This window comes from Moschus berezovskii, chromosome 9 (genome assembly GCF_049115385.1).
Source record: "Moschus berezovskii isolate FMDL1 chromosome 9, NW_MosBer_1.0, whole genome shotgun sequence".
Classification (NCBI taxonomy): domain Eukaryota; kingdom Metazoa; phylum Chordata; class Mammalia; order Artiodactyla; family Moschidae; genus Moschus; species Moschus berezovskii.
Window position 1 is genome coordinate 92,118,549 of NC_142468.1, and position 19,839 is coordinate 92,138,387.

The window sequence follows — 19,839 nt, forward strand, 5'->3', positions numbered from 1 at the left end:
GTTTCTGAGGTCAGGAAGCCTGCTTTCCCTTGGATTCTGTTAGAAATCCAGTGTCCCAAAAATAAAGCTCCCCTTTCCCCTAAGTTAAATCCAGATGGTTTCTACCCCCTTGCAACTGAAGGATCCTTGATAATACATTCAGGTTCTTGCTAAACTGTAAAAGGCTTCCTCCATCCATCTCTTCCTTTCTTGTCTCCTTCCCCCTTCCCAATCAAAAGTGTGATTGCTGACACATGTACATTATGCAGAATATCAAATATAGGTCAATGGACGTCACCATGGTAAAACAAGCAAAAGAAAAGCTCACCCTTCTCCATGCTTGTTAGTAAAAGGATACAACAATGCTGTCCTCCCCCCTGTTGCTGGGGGTCGTGAAGGTCAGCCCATTCTTTGGCATGTGAACTTTTTGTTCCCACCAAATCAGCTGAAGTGGGAATGTTTTATTTAAGCAGACATGTGTCAGCCTCCGTTTGAAACAAAGACACGCTGCCAGCACGGGCCATCACAAAAGCAGGGCTGTGTGAGACATCTTTGCTAAGGCAGTGATTTTTCTCTATTGCCAGGCACCATTTTGGAAAGTTGCTAGGGGAGGTTGGTCTGCACTTTAATGACGTCTGAGACACATTCAGGGCTAACGCTTTTGAAAAACAAAGCGCTGGGAAGGTTTCGGGACAGAGGGAGGTGGTGAAATCAAATGACCCATGGAGCCTAAATTACCAGCCTCACAGAGCGTTTTTTAGAAATGCCATTCTGCCTCGGCCTGGGGCCACCACTCTTTCGCTTGCTCTTCCAATTAATTATTGTGTTTTAACACTATCTCCAAAGATAATTGCCTGTCAGTGTATCAGTATGTAACACCTCAGGGTGAACGCTGCTCTTGCACTCCGTCTGTCAGCACTAATAAACACCGGGCGGGGGAGAACCCACCTGCTTTCCTGTGATCAGCCAAGATCTGGAGCATCTCACCCTTCTCTCCGGCAAAGATGCCACCTCCCTAGCTCAGCTTAGCGCAGCCCCATGTAGGGGAGGGGTGCAGAAACACACACGCTCCCTGGTGGTAGGAACCTATGTGATCTCCTGATCTCTACCCTAATTTTGAGGGTGGCTTCTTTCCAACAGATCTGTGCTTGTTAATGTAATTTTGAGGACTACAGAATAGATAGCAAAGAAGGATTTGTTTTTTCACCACCTATCCCATCGTCCTACTGAAAGAAAAGGTATAGATCAATAGGCTTTGTAATTACAGAGTTGGTAAAAAAAAAATTTTTTTTTTTTCAAAATAAATCATGGTTAGAGGGGTCTTTTGCACTCTTTAAAGCCAAGCAGAAGAGTGATGGAATGCTAGGCTGAAGCTATTCAGCTTTCAAGACTGCCGCATTAAATATTTCAATAGGAGAAAGAAAAAAATTCCCATTTCGAATTAAATTGAACCCATTCGGTGAATGTATGAGCATCATATGGAGTAAGTGTCAATTAAAGTGATAAGTAGTGGGTCTGGCACTGAGTTCTGGATTGTTCTGAGGTCTGCTTCCCCGGTGTGGCCGTTCGGTGCTCTGGGGGAAATTGAAACTGATCCACCAAGTGCAACCTGGGACTCTTCTGAGACACGGATTCCTGTCCAATACCTCTGAGTTAATTGGCATTTTATTCTCATTTAAATCTCTGTCACAACCTTTTATTTTATGCTTTTTTTTTTTTTTTTTTGTATTTCAGAGGAAGCTCTGACTGCAATGACTTCCCTGCAGGTTTCAGGGAGCTAAGAACAAATTAGGCAGTGTCTTATAATCTCACCCACCGACTGCAGAGCCCTCCAGCTTCTGTCAGGATTCAGTGGGGCGGCGGGGAGGGGGTTGAGGTTGGCTGCCAGTTGGGCTCTCAGTTGCAAGATGAAGAGGAAATGGAATCGCTAAGGGCACTGAAATGTTTCTCCGAAGCCCAGGTTGCTTCCTGCCTCCTGGGCGAGAGGCTACCTTGGCACGCAAGACCTTCCCTGAGAGGATAGGGGACTCACCTGAGATGGGAGAAAGAGCGTCTGGAATAAAGAATACAGTTATGTGAAGATTTATAACCTGGGCAAAGGAAACACTGACTAGGGTGAGCACCCGAAATGCCCATTGGCGACAGAAGGCCAGCTGGCTGCTGGGTCCACCTTCTCAGAGAGCCCTCCACAGGGAAGTCCCTGAGGTCTTGGCCTGAGTTCCCTGTTCACCTCCAGGTGGCCTCGGTCCATGGTGGCCTTCCCAGGAGGGTTCAACCTCTCCCAGTGCCTTGGACAGGCAGTATGATTGGGGCCAGTGGTTTTCACACAGGCCCCACTCACTGTGGGTGCCACCAAGTATTTCCTTTCAGAAGGACTTTCAGACTCTCAATTAACTGAAGAATGGTGCTCTAGGAACCACTGGGTTAAGACTGCTGTTTCTGCCATGCTTGGCAACTCCCATGCCTATAAACACAGATGTCTTCTCTCACTCTTAGCCCTGCTCTCTCCCTCCCCCCGTACTCCAGCTCTGTGTTGCACAGTTTTCCCAGCTTCATCAGTCTGTTGTTGACCAGTCACTCAGTCATGTCCAACTCTGCAATCCCATGGACTGCAGCACGCCAGGCTCCCCTGTCCTTCACCATCTCCTGGAGTTTGCCCAAACTCTTGTCCATTGGGTTTATTGGTACCAAAAAACCTCAGTACTGGACAGCCTTAATTCAGACTGTCCTGGTTCCCTGCATTCACCTGCTGATACAAGATGAACCCCATCCCCACTTCCAAAGATACCTGCTCCCAGGTTTAAGCTCATTTCTCCCACTCCCCTTCTACCCCGAGGACTTTTCATAATTTTGTAGTTATGGGAATCCACAAGGAAGGTCTCAAGTGAATCCCCCAGGAGTCCATCCTATTCCCAATTGAAAGGATCATCCGTGACCACCAGGCATCAGCTCTCCCACCAAGTTCCTGCTGAGAATTACATCCACAACCTAATATAAAGGTTCCCTGCTCTCACTCACTGTTCACAGACGGCCATCATGCTGCCTGGGGTCCCCCCAGGACCCCTGTGGGGGAGAAACGCATGCTTCCAGGCCACTTTGTCCTCTATAACCTGTCATGTCTGCTCTCGCCATCTCGCGGGAGGTGCAGACCTCCCGCCAACACTCTCTCCCCCAGAGCAGCAAACTCTCCCCAGGCTCCTGCCAGCTCACCATCTCAGCAGACAATGAGATACTGACTCCCTTTAAGCCCAGCTGGAATCCCTGCTCAAGGTCTGTGTCACAGTCTGCTGTTCTCTCGGCTAGTCCTTGACAAAGCCTGGCACAAGCCTTTCTGTGATCTCGTAGCCCTTCCACCGTGTAGCTCTCCCTGGCTTCTCAACAGCATGGCCTGGCAAGGACTGTCATTCCATTGCCCTCAGTTCACTTATGAATTGTAATTTGTCTTTTTTCTTGTCTTGAATTTGAGTTTCTTGAGGACAGAGACTGTGTCTTAAATAGTTTTGTGCTGTCTCATAGCATGTGGCCCATCCCCTGGTAGAGATGCTCAGCAGTTATCAAGGAGTGAGCCAGAGTCAACATGGGACACTTGGAATAAGAGGACAATCTGGAAGTCCCCAAAGGCCCTTATAAAACTGTATTTTATTAGATTCTGATTCAGGAGGTCTTGGAGAGGTGCCTAAGAAAAGTGAAAGTGTTAGTCGCTCAATCACGTCCAACTCTTTGCAACCCCCAGGACTGTAGCCTGCCAGGCTCCTCTGTCCATGGGACTCTCCAGGTAAGAATACTGGAGTGGGTTGCCAGTGCCTTCTTCAGAGAATCATCCCAACCCAGAGGTCAAACCTGGGTCTCCTGTATTGCATGCAGATTCTTTACTGTCTGAACCACCAGCAAAGCTGCCTAAAGATAAGTATATTAAATAAGCATCACAATTCTGATCAGTACCATCCTCTAGAACCACTGACTTAGAGCACGGCTCCTGCTCTTAGCTTACCTGATTGCTGGCTAGGTAAAGGATGTGTGGGTCACTTGGTTGGAGTGGTGTGCATATGGACTCTCTTCCCGGCTATGTTCCCCTAGAGACCCCTGGACATCTCCTCCCCCAAGGTTCCTATTTCAACATCCTCCATCTGATTGACACTTCCATCAAATTCCATTGTGAGGTCTCCTTGGGTACCTCAGTGCCACCCCTGCCTTCCTGACCTTGAGAGATGCCAGCTTTGGCTAACTGGGGATATTACCCTGGAGCCTCGAATCATCTGTGGTTGACCTGGCTTTGGTTTCAAGTCTATATGACTCCAGAAACCTGGCTACAGAGATTGAGGAAAAAGAGAAGACGTTACTAGCTGGCAGCCACCTTGGGCTCTAGTATGTGCCTGGCTAGTTTAATTCAGCTCAAGCAAGGTACTTAAAAGTTTAAAAATACTTTAAACTTACTTCTACTCCCCTTCCACACCCTGACAGTGTCCCAGGACTTTTCATAATTTTATAATTAATCATCCACTGAAAGATGATGAGAGATTCCTGGGGAGATCTGTGACAGAGTCACAAATGACAACTATTATGGATGTATCTTGGGTTTGACTTAAAATTGTAGGGTAGTTTTGTATTTTTAGGATACAAAAGAATATAATTATTCTTTTAATATTTAAATATATATATTTTCAATGAGATACCAATGAAGAACACTGATGCCCCACTAAGATGCACATATTTATTTTGTGGTGTTCGTACTCCCTGACATATCATCAGGGAACCCCATCCCAGTGTAAGAAGATTGGCTCTACACTAATAGAGCAGCAAGATCGCCAGGAAACAGAAGTCAGCAGAGAGTGGAGATGCGCATCTCCACCATCACCTAGGCTCTGGTCCCCTGAGAGCAGAGGTACAAGGATGGGGACACCCTATGGAGCAGAGATGGAGCCCCAGTGAGGGCTGTGATACCTGGGATATTAGGCCTATGGGTGAGAAAGCAGTGGTACCCATGAACTGGACAATGCTACCCAGCTAATGTCTTTGGACAAGGCAATGGAATAGCAATATGACTGGGAATGTTGGACTTATTTCTGAGCAAGTATGAGGCATTGCCTGAGAACTCCCAGAAATACCAGATGAGAGTGGAACATTTTCAGAAGTTGGGAGTCCTTCATCATCAGCTGGGGGCAAAGAACTAGAGTGGTCTGGGGAATTACCATCAATACAATCTTATTTGTCTCCTGGCAAAGAGTCGGACACGACTGAGCGACTGAACTGAACTGAACTGAACTGAATGTTTGGTTTGCAGACTTCGCAAAAGTGTTATAGGAGAAAGGCTCTTCACAATCTAATCTCATGGTTTTAAATACCAACTCCACCAGGGAAGATCCTATACTGATGACACCCACATTTATATTGGGTTGACCAAAAATGTTCATTCAGGTTTTTCCATAAAATCTTACAAATTCTTTTGGCCAAACCAATATTTCTAGCTTAGACCTTTTATCTGGATTTCAGTCTTATATAGCCTAAAACCCAGTCAACATCTTGACTTAGAATTCTAACAGGCATTTCAAACTCAACATATCCCAAATTCCTAATCTCCCCTCCTGTCTCCAACCAACAACTCTCCCCAGCTGAGCTGTTGCACCTCCATCTTTCCCCTTGCTTAGCCCAAAGCCTGGGAAGTACCTTCAACATCTTTCTCTTACACCCCACATCCAAGAGAGAAACAGACCTGGAAGATCTCTACCTTCAAGCAGATCCAGATTCTGACCACTTCTTGCCACTTCCCCTGACCCCACACTGCTCAAAGCTACCATTACCTCTCCTCTGTGTGTGTGAGTGCTGAATCGCTTTAGTCGTGTCCAACTCTTTGTGACCCTATGAACCCATCAGGCTCCTCTGTCCAGGGAATTCTCCAGTCAAGAACACTAGAATGGGTTGCCATGACTTCCTCCAGGGGATATTCCCAACCCAGTGACTGAACCCGCATTCCTTGTTTTCCGCATTGGCAAGTGGGTTCTTTACCACTGGCGCCACCTGGGAAGCCCCACCTCTTCTCTACTCCTAGCAAAGCTTTCCTAAAGGGTCTCCCTGCTCCCATCCTTCCCTCCCTACCATCTCTTCTTAACCAGAAGATTCCTTTGAAAAGTGAAATCTCATCTCTCCTCTGCTCAAAACCCTGCAAAATCCTTCCACATCATTCAGAGTCAAACCTCCAATCCTTACAATGGCCACGGAAGCCCCGTGCGATTTGCACTTTCCCACCTCCGTCTCAGTGACTTTTTCTGTCCCCTCCACCCCATTATCCTGGTCCCTGTCACACCAGCCTCCTTCTTGTTCTTGAACACTGCACCACAGCTTTGGAATTCTGTTCAATCATCCCTTTTGCCTAGGAAGCCCCTCTCTCATCTCTGCTTGGCCAACTCCTCCTCTGCATCTCCTCTTTGCTAAAATGTCACCCTGTCGGTGGGGTTACTAGCCCACACCGCCCACTACATTCTCCATCCCCCTTTCCCAGCTCTACATTTCATTTTCTCTTGGAACTTGCTGCTTTTAACAACTGTATACTTTTCTTAGGTATTATAGTTACTATAGCTTTCCCTCTATGAGGATGTAGTTCCACTGGGATATAAATCTTTGTTTTGTTCACTGATGTGCCTGCCATGCAGATAATGTAGGAGCAGGCACTCAACAAATGTTGAATGCTAAACGACTAATGGAGAGTTTGGTAGCGTGTATCAGATAGCAAAGGAAGGTACACTGCGAAAGATGAGCGCATGAACAAGGGCTTAAAACCAGCAGTTCTATGATTTGGGAGAATGGCATTGAAAGACGTATGTTGTCATATGTGAAACGAATCACTAGTTCAGGGTCAATGCATGTTATAGGATGCTCGGGGCTGGCATGCGGGGATGACCCAGAGGGAGGATAAAGGGAGGAGGGAGGTGGGAGGGGGGTTCAGGAGGGGGAACTTATGTAAACCTGGGGCAAATTCATATCAATGTATGGCAAAACCAATCAATATAATATTGTAAAATAAAAAAAAAAAAGAACTTCAATTAAAAATAAATGAAGTTTTTTAAAAGTGCTAAAAAAAAAAAAAAAAAAAAAACCAGCAGTTCTTGGAGTCAAACACACCAGTTGTTTGAAGGTCCAGTTTAAAAGGTGAAAAGAAGGTTCTTTGAGGACAACCAAGATGAGTGGAATCCACTGGAGATCTCAATGTCTTAATGCTGAATAAAGACATTAAGTAATGATAATGAAAACTCTACTTTTCTTAATATAACTGCTTTCCTAAATAGTCATTTCTCTCAACAATGAGTCTACAGGATAGATTCAGGAATCCTATTTTATAGTTAAGGAAACCAAGACTCTGAGAGATGAACAAACCTGCCCGGTATTCCCTACCCAAGAAGTAGCTAAGCCAGTCAGGTCTGGCCATCTCCCAGTCTCAAGTTCCCTCACTTGTTGCTATGGCAGCCAGAGAAGGAGCAAATGAGGAATGCCTCACTGCTGGTTGAGCAGACGGATCTGGGCTCATCACTCTTTAGAAATGTCCAGCTTGGAAGGATTCTTTCAGAGACTGAGGTCATTCCAAGAGATGCCGACACACATTCCTCTGCAAGCTGAGCTTCCCACTTGAGCATGAAGACCTCATTCCCCAGAGTCTTCCGGAAACCTCTACCCTGAACCTGGCTCCTCCTCCCCATTCCCGCCTGGAAACAGCATCCTTTCCTCACACGTGGGCTAGGGACTTGCTCAGTCTCCATTCTTCCCTCCTCTTAAGAGGATACAGAATTAGTGACGATCTCGAGATCCGTTCTGGCATACCAACTGGAACAACAGAAATGGAGGCCAAAGGGCTCTGTGTGGACCAGACGAAAGCCACATGGAAGGCTGTGGGCAGCCAGCAGAGGAGAGTTATGACTGGGTCTAGCTTCATGGCAGTCAGACACAGAAGAGGTTATTCACCCAAACTAAGTTTGAAAGACTCTTCAGTGTCCCGTCTGGACCTCGCGGGTGTTGTTTTGTCTGTTTCTGTGGATGCCGGCCCACCCCTCCCTTGACAGAGCCGACAGTGCCTCCACAGCTCACTCACAGATGTCCCGCGGTGCCACCCCACCCCTGGGCTTCAGGCTCACTAACAGACTCAACTGGGAATTCTTTAGTTGTTGCAAAATGGGTCATTTGGACCCAAATTCCGGTCTCTGAGGATGTTCATATGGTGGATTGTTGAAGCTCTTTTGGCTGGAGGAGCTATGGATTTCATCATTTTGCCTCCGGGATTGAAAAGGCTCCGCTAAAGACAAGTGACAAGTTCTCAGATCCTCTTAGCTGGAGCAGGTCTTAGGCAATGTCTGGTCCGTGCCCACGTGAGAAGCCATGGCCCTCAGATGCGGGCATGGTGCCATGATGGGAAACCTTCATGGGCTCATGGATGAACCCATCATTGAAGCCATCTTTTTTTTGTCGTTGTTCCTACAGAAACCTTGATGGCCTTGGTCACGGCACTGGGCCATTTTGTAGGCAAAGGCTGTTACAGCCCTTGACATTTCTGTTTCTGTCTGGTTCTGTTGGATGTTTTTTAGGGTTGTGTTCTTGGCAACCTCAGTCCTTCACTCCACAGACAGGTATTGAACACTAAACGCTCCAGCATTTACCGGGCACTCTACCAGTAATAACTGATGCTTCCAGAGCACTCACTGTGCTACAGGCACTGCTATAAGAGCTTTATCCACAAAAGCTAATTAATCCTTACCACAACCCCGGGAGTAGATGAGCTAGTGATAACATGTAAGAGGAGAAGTCTGAAAATCAATGAAAGCCAGATGCTAAGTTCCATGGTTTCCCAGAGGTTGCCTCGACAGCTGTAAAAAGTTAACGAGGAAATTTCCATTTACAAACTCAACCTGAGCACCTGCAAGACACCCCCAGTCTCATCCACTTTGCAGATAACCCCCCATCCTACTCCTTCCCCAGATCATGGAACCAAACAGCCTCCATAGGGGAAGAAACATTTTCTTGTTCACCAGATTGCCAAATGTCACGGGGCTCTGACTACAGTATGGTTCTTAAATATGAGCTGCCCCCAGGGAGACCCACCTGAACATTTCAGGCAGACCTGCTGGTCCCAATGAACTGGAAGCACCTCTCTTAATCATCATTGTGTTCTCTTCCCCCAGTGCTGCAAGCATGGTATTTGTTCAGCAGACACTAGTGCTGATTGATGCATGTAAGTGAATGAATGGATGGAAGGATGGATGAACGGATGAATAGAGGGATAGATGGGTAGACGGATGGTGAGTCTGTCAGAGTTCAGAGGCCTTGAGAAATTCCTGCCCTTGAGAATCCCTGAAATGCCACCTCTCTGATAGGTCTAAAATTCTACTCTGGGGACTTCCCTTGTGGTCCAGAGGTTAGGCCTCAGTGCTTCCACTGCACATGGCACAAGTCTAATCCCTGGTTAGGGAACTAAGATCCCACACACCACCGTGCAGTCAAAAAAGTAATACAATTCTACTACTGAACTTTTATCATCTTAGGCTGCATGATCCAATATAGTAGCCACCAGCCCCATGTGGTGATTTAAATTTAAATCTCAATTAGCTAATGTAAATAAACTTAAAAATTCAGTTTCTCACTCGCTCTGCCTTGTATTGCAAGTGCTTAGCAGCTATGAGTGGTTAGTGATTCCATAGTGAGCAGCACAGATCCGAAACATCTCCTTTATCACAAAGAGTTCTACTGGACAGTACTGCTCAAGGGAACCATATCTTAAATCTTTTTTGGTTCACAGACCGTTAACAAATCTGATCAAAGATATGGCTTTTCTCCCTCAAGAAAAGAGTGTGAGTACGTGAAGTATATCCCTACCCAATGAACCCAGGTTGAGAAAGTCTGCTCTAAGTTTAAATTTTTCTTAGAATTGAAACAATCCCTTGGAGAAATAACACATCAAGTGGTTACCAGTTATCTCTACCTGAGTATATGTGACTTTATCAGATGCCCTATGGAACATTATGCATCTGGTTTGGACCAGGAGGAGGAGGTGAGTGACCTAAGGATCTCAGAGGCTGGGGAGGCAGGGGGAGAAGAGACTGAGGAAAGAGAGGGCATCTGGGCCGTGAAGATACTTGGGTACCACAGAGTGGTTCAGGGGACCAGTTTTTTCTATACTGCATGGCTCATCATAAGCAAGATTCTGATGACAATCTGACATGATGTTAAAAAAACCTCTGATGAAAGTGAAAGAGGAGAGTAAAAAAGTTGGCTTGAAACTCAACATTCAGAAAACGAAGATTGTGGCATCTGGTCCCATCACTTCATGGGAAATAGATGGGGAAACAGTGGAAACAGTGTCAGACTTTATTTATTGGGCTCCAAAATCACTGCGGATGCTGATTGTAGCCAGGAAATTAAAAGACGATAACTCCTTGGAAGGAAAGTTATGACCAACCTAGATAGCATATTAAAAAGCAGAGACATTACTTTGCCAACCAAGGTCTGTCTAGTCAAGGCTATGGTTTTTCCCGTGGTCATGTATGGATGTGAGAGTTGGACTGTGAAGAAAGCTGATCACTGAAGAATTGATGCTTTTGAACTGTAGTGCTGGAGAAGACTCTTGAGAGTCCCTTGGACTGCAAGGAGATCCAACCAGTCCATTCTAAAGGAGATGAGTCCTGGGGTGTTCATTGGAAGGACTGATGCTAAAGCTGAAACTGCAATACTTTGGCCACCTCATGCAACGAGTTCACTCACTGGAAAAGAGTCTGATGCTGGGAGGGATTGGGGACAGGAGGAGAAGGGGACGACAGAGAATGAGATGGCTGGATGGCATCACCGACTCGATGGACATGAGTTTGAGTGAACTCTGGGAGTTGGTGATGGACAGGGAGGCCTGGCGGGCTGCAATTCATGGGGTCACAAAGAGTCAGACATGACTGAGCGACTGAACTGAACTGAACTGAAACACATAGTGGCTGCTTAATGCACAAAAATGTTGAATTTTCTAGATTCCACATATATGCATTGATATGCAATATTTGTTTTTCTCTTTATTACTTACTTCACTCTGTATGACAGACTCTAGGCCCATCCACATCTCTTCAAATGACCCAGTTTCATTCCTTTTTATGGCAGAGTAGTATTCCATTGCATATATGAACCACATCTTCTTTATCCATTCATCTGTCATTGGACATTTTGGTTGTTTCCACATCCTGGCTGTTGTAAATAGTGCTGCGATGAGTACTGGGATATCTGGATTGTTTTGAATCACGGTGGCTCTATTTTTAGTTTTGAAGGAAACTCCACACTGCTCTCCACAGTGTGGAAAATAATACAAGAGTGTGAAGCAATCACACTCCGATAAAAAAGGAAAGAAAGAAACACACTTTCTGATGGTCCACCAAAAGAAGTTGAATTTCTGTAACAGTACTGTATAATACAGAGGTGAATTTAAAATAATCACTGTCCCCAAAGAATTTAGTCTCCTGTGGAAGAGACAATTATATAAACAATAACAAATGGTGGCTGACAGTAACTAAGCAGGTGTAATGTCCCTTGTCATATATTACGTGGGGATTCCCTCGTAGCTGTCAGTTAAGAATCTGCGTGCCATGCAGGAGACCCAGGTTTAATTCTTGGGTCAGGAGAAACCCAGAGAAGGAAATGGCAACCCACTTCAGTATTCTTATATTATATGAGGTTATATATTTTTTCACATTCAATCATCCCAGCAACACTGTGAGGTTGGCACTTTCCTTATTCCCATTTTACTGATGCTGAAACTGAGCTTTGGGAAGGGACTTACTTGTCCAGGAATGGAACTGAATTCAAATCAGGTCCCCTAACTCCAAGGCCAGTGTTTGCTTCATGGAATCAGGTTCCTCAGGTCTGGGCATACACAGGCCCAGGTCAAGCATCCCACATCCCAGAACCCCTGGGCAACTCTAGGTGGGATGTTTAAGTAGTCCAAGTATGGGCTGGCCAGTGGGGACGTGTTCAGTCTGGCCTTCACAAGACCTGGCTATCTGCCTGTGCCCTCTGCACGGGAAGGGAGGCCTCTCGCAGCCACCTGCCAGGAACTGAGCACTGGCAGGGCCCACTGGGAAGTCCAGCCGTGCTGAGGGAGACAACAGGTCAGCTTTCCTCAGCCAGCTGCCTAGCTTCTCCTCCCCTTGAGGTCCCCTTTACAGGCAGGCCTCCAGACACATGAGTCAGAGTGGAAATAATGATCAGCGTGAAAGTGCAGACTCGTCCTTCCCGTGACTCTCCGTGCCCAGAATCCTCTTGGCAGGACCAGGCTCATGCACTACTGTGGGCAGTTTTACTACCCACGCCATCTCTTTGAAGCCACACAGCCTTGTGTAGTGCTGGGCCCTCGCACTGTGTCTGACATGAGGATACCCAGACCCTCGACTTGACTCACTTGCTGTGCTCAGAAGGGGGCCTGCTCACCTGCCCTGTGCTGGGAGTTTTCCATGGTCCACCGGGTGCTTTCTAAGGCACCAGGGGGATCTGGAGGCCAGGGGCGTGGAAACAGAGGAAGGTGGTGCCCAAGACGGACATCCTGGAGATGTCTGATCCACGGAATCACTTCTGCTGTTCTGTCCCTGTGACTCTTCCAACTCTCAGAGGCCCATCCATCTCTCTCTCTCAATCTCATGTATACACGAACATAACCCCACCATCCCCACTCTGTCACACCAGGCCCTTTCCCCGGGCGGACCTGGATTAGGGGAGGACCCTACATTGTAGCCCCGGGCAGGGTGCATCCCCTCTCCACATATAACCCTCCTACCTCCCCTCACCGCAGGGTCGCCCACCCTTATATACCCTGCGTGGGGGCCTCCTCCTGGCCTGTCCAAAGCCGCACCATGCCCTGGTCTGCCAATGGGAAGGAGGCTGCTCATCTCAGGGGCGGGGAGGATGCTGGAAGGACACAGAAGAGAGGCCCAGTACCCCACCTGCCACCTCCTCACCTGGCAGCCCCTCAGGTTCTGTGCAGAGGGTGAGGAAGTGTGTGTCGGGGCTGGAGACGGGGTTCCCCGGGCCACGCCCACTTTCTGCTGCGCAAGGTAGGCCTTTGTGCCACGTGGCCATGCCTGTTCTCTCATGAAGGTATGTCAGTGAGAGGTAGCTAGTCCGGAATGTGGGTCCATGACTTCTGGCGTGTCTCCCCACCTCGCTGTGCCTGCGCATCCCCTGCAAGGTGAGGTCTATGGCCTGCTCCGGCTCACCGGGGAGGGGACACGCGAGGGTCACGGGAGGTAAGCCATTCAGAAGGTACTTGGGAAAGCACATTGCTGTAAATAGCAAGCTTGCTCTTTCTCAAAGAAGAATATGGAAATGCACCCACGCTCGCACGCGTGCTCACATGCACACACAGTTTTGTTTTAAGATCTAGTGGGGATTCTTTAAACACGCAATTGTGTTCCCAGGATAGCACTGGGGACACACAAATCTCAGGCCTGGCTTCCCCTCCATGGAAGAACCCAGTCTTCTCAGAAGAACAGAAGAACGTTCTCCCAGAGGGCAAGGACAGCTCCAGAGCCAGCTGTCACCTGGGCTGGTAGGAGATGGCCATAGCCTCAGGGTTGTCTGAGAGCAGGTGAGAACCCGGCAGCCACCCTCCTGCCCATTTGAAAGCAAGGGAAAGGGCAGCCCTGAAGAATTCAGTGATTGGCCTGAGGATCAACAGGCAGAAAGCTGGAAGATTGGACAGGACAGTGTGTGTACCTGGTGTACCTCCAAAGGCCTACCCAGCACCCCAACCCTTGCTGTCAACATGGAAGAAGCACATGCACAGTTGTACACACGCACACACACACACACACACACACACACGCCCCTCCTTCACTGTGAAGTGAGCCTAGTGACAGTAGCCACTTGCCAGGGGAAGGTAATGAGGTAGAGCTTGCACAAGAGCTCAGGCCTCACGTGAGCTGTTGCCGAGGCTCCTTCCATTGTGCCCTAGTAGGAAGAGAATTCCAAAAAGGTCCGTGCAGTCCCCTCAGCCAGATGGGAGGATAAAACAGGGCCTTGGCTTCAAGGAGAGCACTGCTGCTGCTGCTGCTGCTAAGTCACTTCAGTCGTGTCCGACTCTGTGTGACCCCATAGACGGAAGCCCACCAGGCTCCCCTGTCCCTGGGATTCTCCAGGCAAGAACACTGGAGTGGGTTGCCATTTCCTTCTCTAGGCTAAGTACTTTCAGTACTTCTTTCATTTAGCAATAATCTCATGAGGTCATCACCGTCATCTTCATCATGGGGGCAAGTGGAGGTCCAGAGAGGTTGAGTAACTGGCCCCAGGTCTCCCAGCCAGGAGGAGGCACCACAGAGATTTGACACAGGCCCGTCTGCCTCTAAAATCAAAGAATCCTTCTCCTACTCTATCCTGTATCTCCAAGAAATTTCACCTTGACTCTTGGCAGGGAGATGGCTCAGAGGACAGATGCTGCCAGGTCACAGACCTGCCCTCTCCAACCGTCAGAGACTGAGCAGCATTGGCTTTCTCTTCTTGGCTTGCCTCCCGGCCCAGGGCCCTGACTCCAAGACCCTCTCAACACGGCCCAGAGGGGCAGTAGCCATGCTCCCCGTTGCAGGCTGGAGTCACTGTCAGCGGGTCCCCTCCAGGACGGCCTGAGGCTAGGACTGGGTGGGCTGTAAGGAGGCTCCTGCAGAGCTCCTGCGGGCTCTCCAGTGTTGTCTTGAGGTCTGAGTTTAGGGCCCCCAGCTTGCTGCCCCTCAGCCAGCTCCAGACTGTGCTGACCCAGCTCCAGGCTTTCGCAGTGGTGGGGAGGGGGGTGGGGGTGGGTGTTGTCAGCACTCTTTAGTTATATTTTAGGGCCTGACTGGACTAAGGCTTCCTATTAATCCAGAAAAACAGGGGTTTTGGTCTGGAGGGAGGGAGCCAGTATTTCCACCTTCCACATTCCTGAGGCGCAGTCTCCCTCTTGGTGGCGGCATGGGCCAGGCAGGAACAGGGGTGGCACCGGACAGACTCGAGCTGGGCTCCCGGCTCTGCTGCTCCCAGCAGAGCGACCTGGGCAAGTAGAGCTGAGCTTCTGGGCTTCAGTCTTGCCGCCTGCAAAATGGGAGTGCTGGGGGACCTGCCTCACAGGTCCTCCCAAGGGTCAGTGAGACTCAGCAGAGGAGCGAGCCTGCTCGGGACAGGGCTGGCCACAGGGCTGGGGGCTCGGGAACTGGGACTGCCTGCCCTCCTTCCCAGGGATGAGCAAGGCCAGCCCTGGCAGCTGAGGATGTGGAGGTGGCCCCATCACCACGGCTCCCTCTGCCCTGAAATGAGCCCTGCCCCCAACCCTCACACCACCACCCCCTGCCCCCGAACCCAGAAGAATCATTCCATGGAGATTCAGAGCTGAAGAATGCGCATGTAATCTTGGCCAGTGATCTAAGCCTCAATATATGTTCCCTTTCTTTTCATTTTTTTTAAACTTTAATTTCATTTAGCCTGGCTTCCATACTAAAAATACCAACCCTTTGAGATAAAAGCGTGTGCATTATGATTGCGCCTTACTCAACCCTCCACGATACCGAGAGTGCCTGAATAATGGAAAAGGAAAAACCAGATGCTTCTTGCGATGCTCCCAGCCTGCTAGGGCTCTGTCTGCTGCCTCAAAGGGTCTTTGTGAGGAAATTGATCATTTTCTCCCAGAGCAATAGTGCCGGCATTAGGGAAGGTCAGCTACTTCTCCACCTCTGAATACAAGGAAACTTTATTCCAGATGAAATCTCGCTGTGGTCCCATAAATCATGACCCCTAATATACTTCATGCATCTGTAACAGGAAGGGCCAACACTCTCACACTCCCCTCCCCTGGGGGTCTTGCCATGTGCAGAGAGGCCATAAATCCTCATCCTGCCTCCCTTCTGCTCTCAGAGGTTAGTGTGGGGCACCAGACCAGGGGAAAAATCGTGTTTCAGAGCTTTCGCTACCTTTCATGGAATCAAAGGGCTCGCTGTGGACAGCACCTGTGCGGTGTGAAGGCAGCCTGTCTCCTGCACTGTGGCTGTCCTCCAAGGATGGTTTGGAAATACAAGGATGAGTAAAGGGAAATGGACAACACTATGCTCTCTCCTTATATGACAGGGAATGATTTTAGGGAAGAGTGTCCCTGCCTTTCTACATACGGGTCTGGACTCTGAGTCCCTGGAGATGACTGTTGGTCCCTGGGAGTGATATCTGTGTGTGTGTGTGTGTGTGTGTGTGAATGCGGAGGCAGGAGGCCTAGAGCAGAGCCCACTTGGAAGTGCCAGGGCCCCCCTAGACTCTCCTACTGTTTCCTACCTCTCCACCCAAAGTCAGTTCAGTGTCATTTCTTTTGTTTTAGCTTTGGCCGTGCTGGGTCTCCACTGTGGTGCATAGGCTCTTCATCGCTGCCCAAAGGCTTTTCTCTAGTTGCAGCAAGCAAGGAGGCTACTCTCTGCCTGCGGTGTGAGGGCTTCTCATTTCAGTGGGCTCTCTTGTTGCAGAGCACAGGCTCTAGAATGTGTAGACTTCGGCAGTTGCAGTGCTCAGACTTAGTTGACTCTCACAGCACGTGGGATCTTAGTTCCCTGACCAGGGATCAAACCTGTCTCCTGCATTGAAAAGTGGATTCTTAACCACTAGACCACCGGGAAAGTCCCCAGTCAGTGTCATTTTGACCCAGATTTCTCTGGCACTGAGAAGGGGACGCTGGGGAATAATACTGTCCCTCCCTCTGTCTGGCAGGAAGGGGGGCTTCATCTGGAAGCAAGTCCAGCCCTGATAGGCAAGAAAGGTCCTTGTGAATTCATTTTATTCGTGTCTGACTCTTTGTGACTTGATGGACCATAGACGGCCTGGCTCCTCTGTCCACGGGATGCTCCAGGCAAGAGTACTGGAGTAGGTTGCCATGCCCTCCTCCAGGGGATCTTCCCAACCCAGGGATCAAACACAGGTCTCCCACATTGCAGGTGGATTCATTACCACTAGTCCCAGAGATGGAGTTCCATTAACTGGAGAGTCACCTCATGGAGATTTCTCAGAGGCAAGCAACACTGCTGGAGGGGAAGGAGCATCCTGGGGCCCAGGTGAACAGAAGGAGACCAGAGAGCTCACTGCCCCACAGCTCCTGCTATTTCTCTCCATGGGAAGTATCCTGCTTACCTGTGCCTTCAACGTCTTCCCCTGTGTTAGGATTCCTTTCAGCTGTCCACAACCCCTCCTCTCTGCCTTGGCTCACTTAGGGGGTGGAGGGGTGCCAGGAAGTGTGGCTCTCCTCCTCACCCCTCCATGGAGGTCGCGGTGAGAGCAGCAGGACCACGTGGAGGACAGAAGCGCCGGTGTGGTCAGAAGTGGCTCCAAGGGCAGGGAGGAAGCAGCCTCCCTACAGATGGCCCATAGGCAGCTCTGAGGGTGGTGCTTTTCCCCAAATATAGCACAGGAAGAGAGTCCTCGAGGGAACAAGATGTCTTTTTTTTTTTTTTTTTGCACATGCTGAGAAGTTTATTGAATTTTTAAAATTAAAAAAAAAAATTGTGATTGGAGGATAATTGCTTTACCAATTGCTTTACCAATACCAATGTGGTATTGGTTTCTGCCATACACCAACATGAATCAGCTATAGCTATACATACGTTCCCTCCCTCTTGAACTTCCCTCTCACCCGCTAACATTTTCCACAAGGATGTCTTTAAATTATGCCTCCAAGGGGTTTCCAGAGCATAGCTATGTAAGTGGCATTTTGTCCCAAGTATAGAGACAAGTCTTCAGATTTTTCTTTCAATAAAAATTCTCTGCTCTTAGACTCACATGTCCAGAGAAAAACTAGTGGTTACCAATAGGGAGAGGGGAAGGCAGGGCCACACGGGGGTGGAGAGTTAAGAGGTACAAACAATTGTGTATAAGATAGGCTATAAGCGTGTTTTGTACAACAATGGGCAATATGTCCAATATTTTGTAATAACTGTAAATGGAAAGTAACCTTTAAAATTACATTAAAAATTTAAAAAATTATAAAAAGACTGCAAAAAGAAATCTCTGCCCTTTCTTTGCTCGGACCCGTATAGAAACTGGTCTGCAGGCAAGACTCGCATTCATCCATGCGTTCCTCCACCGAACAAAGCTGTCCTGAGCACCTAAGACATGCCTTGCACTGTTCTAACTTTCTAGATATGGTAAGATATAGTGGATATTTTAAATCCTAGTCCAAAGTCCCAACTTTTGGCAAAGGCTTCTCTAATTTTCTCGGAATCACATGATTTAATCAAATTTTAGCCAATTAAAAAATTGATGGGCACACCTGTGAGGGTTATTTTTATGTGTCAACTTGACTGGGTGCCCAGACAGCTGCTGAAACATTCTCTCTAGGCACGTCTGTGAGGGTGTTTCTGGAAGAAATTAGCTTTGGAATCAGTAGTCTGAGTAAAGATCACTGTCACCAATGTGCGACCACCCAAGCCATGGAGGGTCCGAACAGAGGAAATGACAGAGGAAGAACAGATTCATGCTCGCTACTTGAGCTAGGATATACACCTCCTTCTGCCCTTGGACATCAGCTCTCCTGGTTCTCAGGCCTTTGGACATGAACTGTGACTTACACCCTTGACTCCCCTTGGCTCAAAGTTGCCAGGCCTTGAAGTTTGGACTGGAACTTACCACTGGCTTTCCTGGACTTCCAGCTTGCAGACAGCAGATTGTGGGGCTTCTCAGCCTCCATAGTAATGTGATCCAATCTCTTACAGTAAATCTCTTTTGACATATATCCTAGGGCTTCCCAGGCGACTCAGTGGTAAAGAATTCATCTGCCAATGCAGAAGACACAGGTTCAGTCCCTGGGTCAGGAAGATCCCCTGGAGGAGGGCATGGCAACCCACTCCAGTATTCTTGCCTAGAGAACCCTATGGACAGAGGAGCCTGGTGGGCTACAGTCTATAGGGTGGAAAAGAGGTGGATATGACTTAGCAACTAAACAACAACAAATATATATCCTGTTGGATCTGCTTCTGGAGAACCCTAATATACCATTCATGCTTACACACCTATTCCATTTCTAAGTTACTCTGTTAGAAAGTTAGTGATGCATTCTGTCTTATGGTAATTTCTGTGCTCCACACCCTCCAGAAGTTTCACCGGTCTTCTTTGACCCTCAGAAACGTGATCCCCGGATCTGCTTATCTTTTGACTGAGCATTCCCAGTTTACCCACCATACCCCAGTGGATATAGTTTCCAGGCCCCTACCATACCTCCCTCATGATTCCCTTTGCAATACGCTTTCTAATTCAGTTGTTCCAAACTCTAGAGCCCAAACTTCTTAGAGCCTGATTTCAAAGGTTCCATGAATCTTTTGGTTCTGCATTCCTTAGGTTTAGATTCAACTGCATACAATGGAAAAACAGCAGCAGCTTAAAACAAGATCAACATTTTTTACTCTCTCATGTAAAAGAAGTCTGAGGGGAGACAGTTTGGAGCTGAAGCAGAATTTCTATGATTGTATCAGGAGCTAAAACTCTTATCTTTCTTCTTTGCCATCTTCAGAATGGGATTTCTATCTTTTTTGTCCAAGATGGCTGCTGAACTTCCAGCCATCAGATCTCTGTTCCAAGTAGAAAGAAAAGAGGAAAGAAAGGTATATATCCTTCTCTTTTGAGGTGATTTTTTCAGAAGTGCCACACAAAGCTTTCATTGGCAGAATTTGATCACATGGTCCATACCCAAGAAGCAAGGGAGGCTGAGAAACAGTCTTTTATCCTGGCTGGAACATGTTTAGACAAAGCTAGGGATTCTGTTAACTAAGAAAGGTGAGGAGAATGGATGTGTGGTAAGCAATTACAAATCTCTGCCATAAACCCCAAGCGTTTATTAACTTAAGGCCTTTATCACAGGGAAGTGGG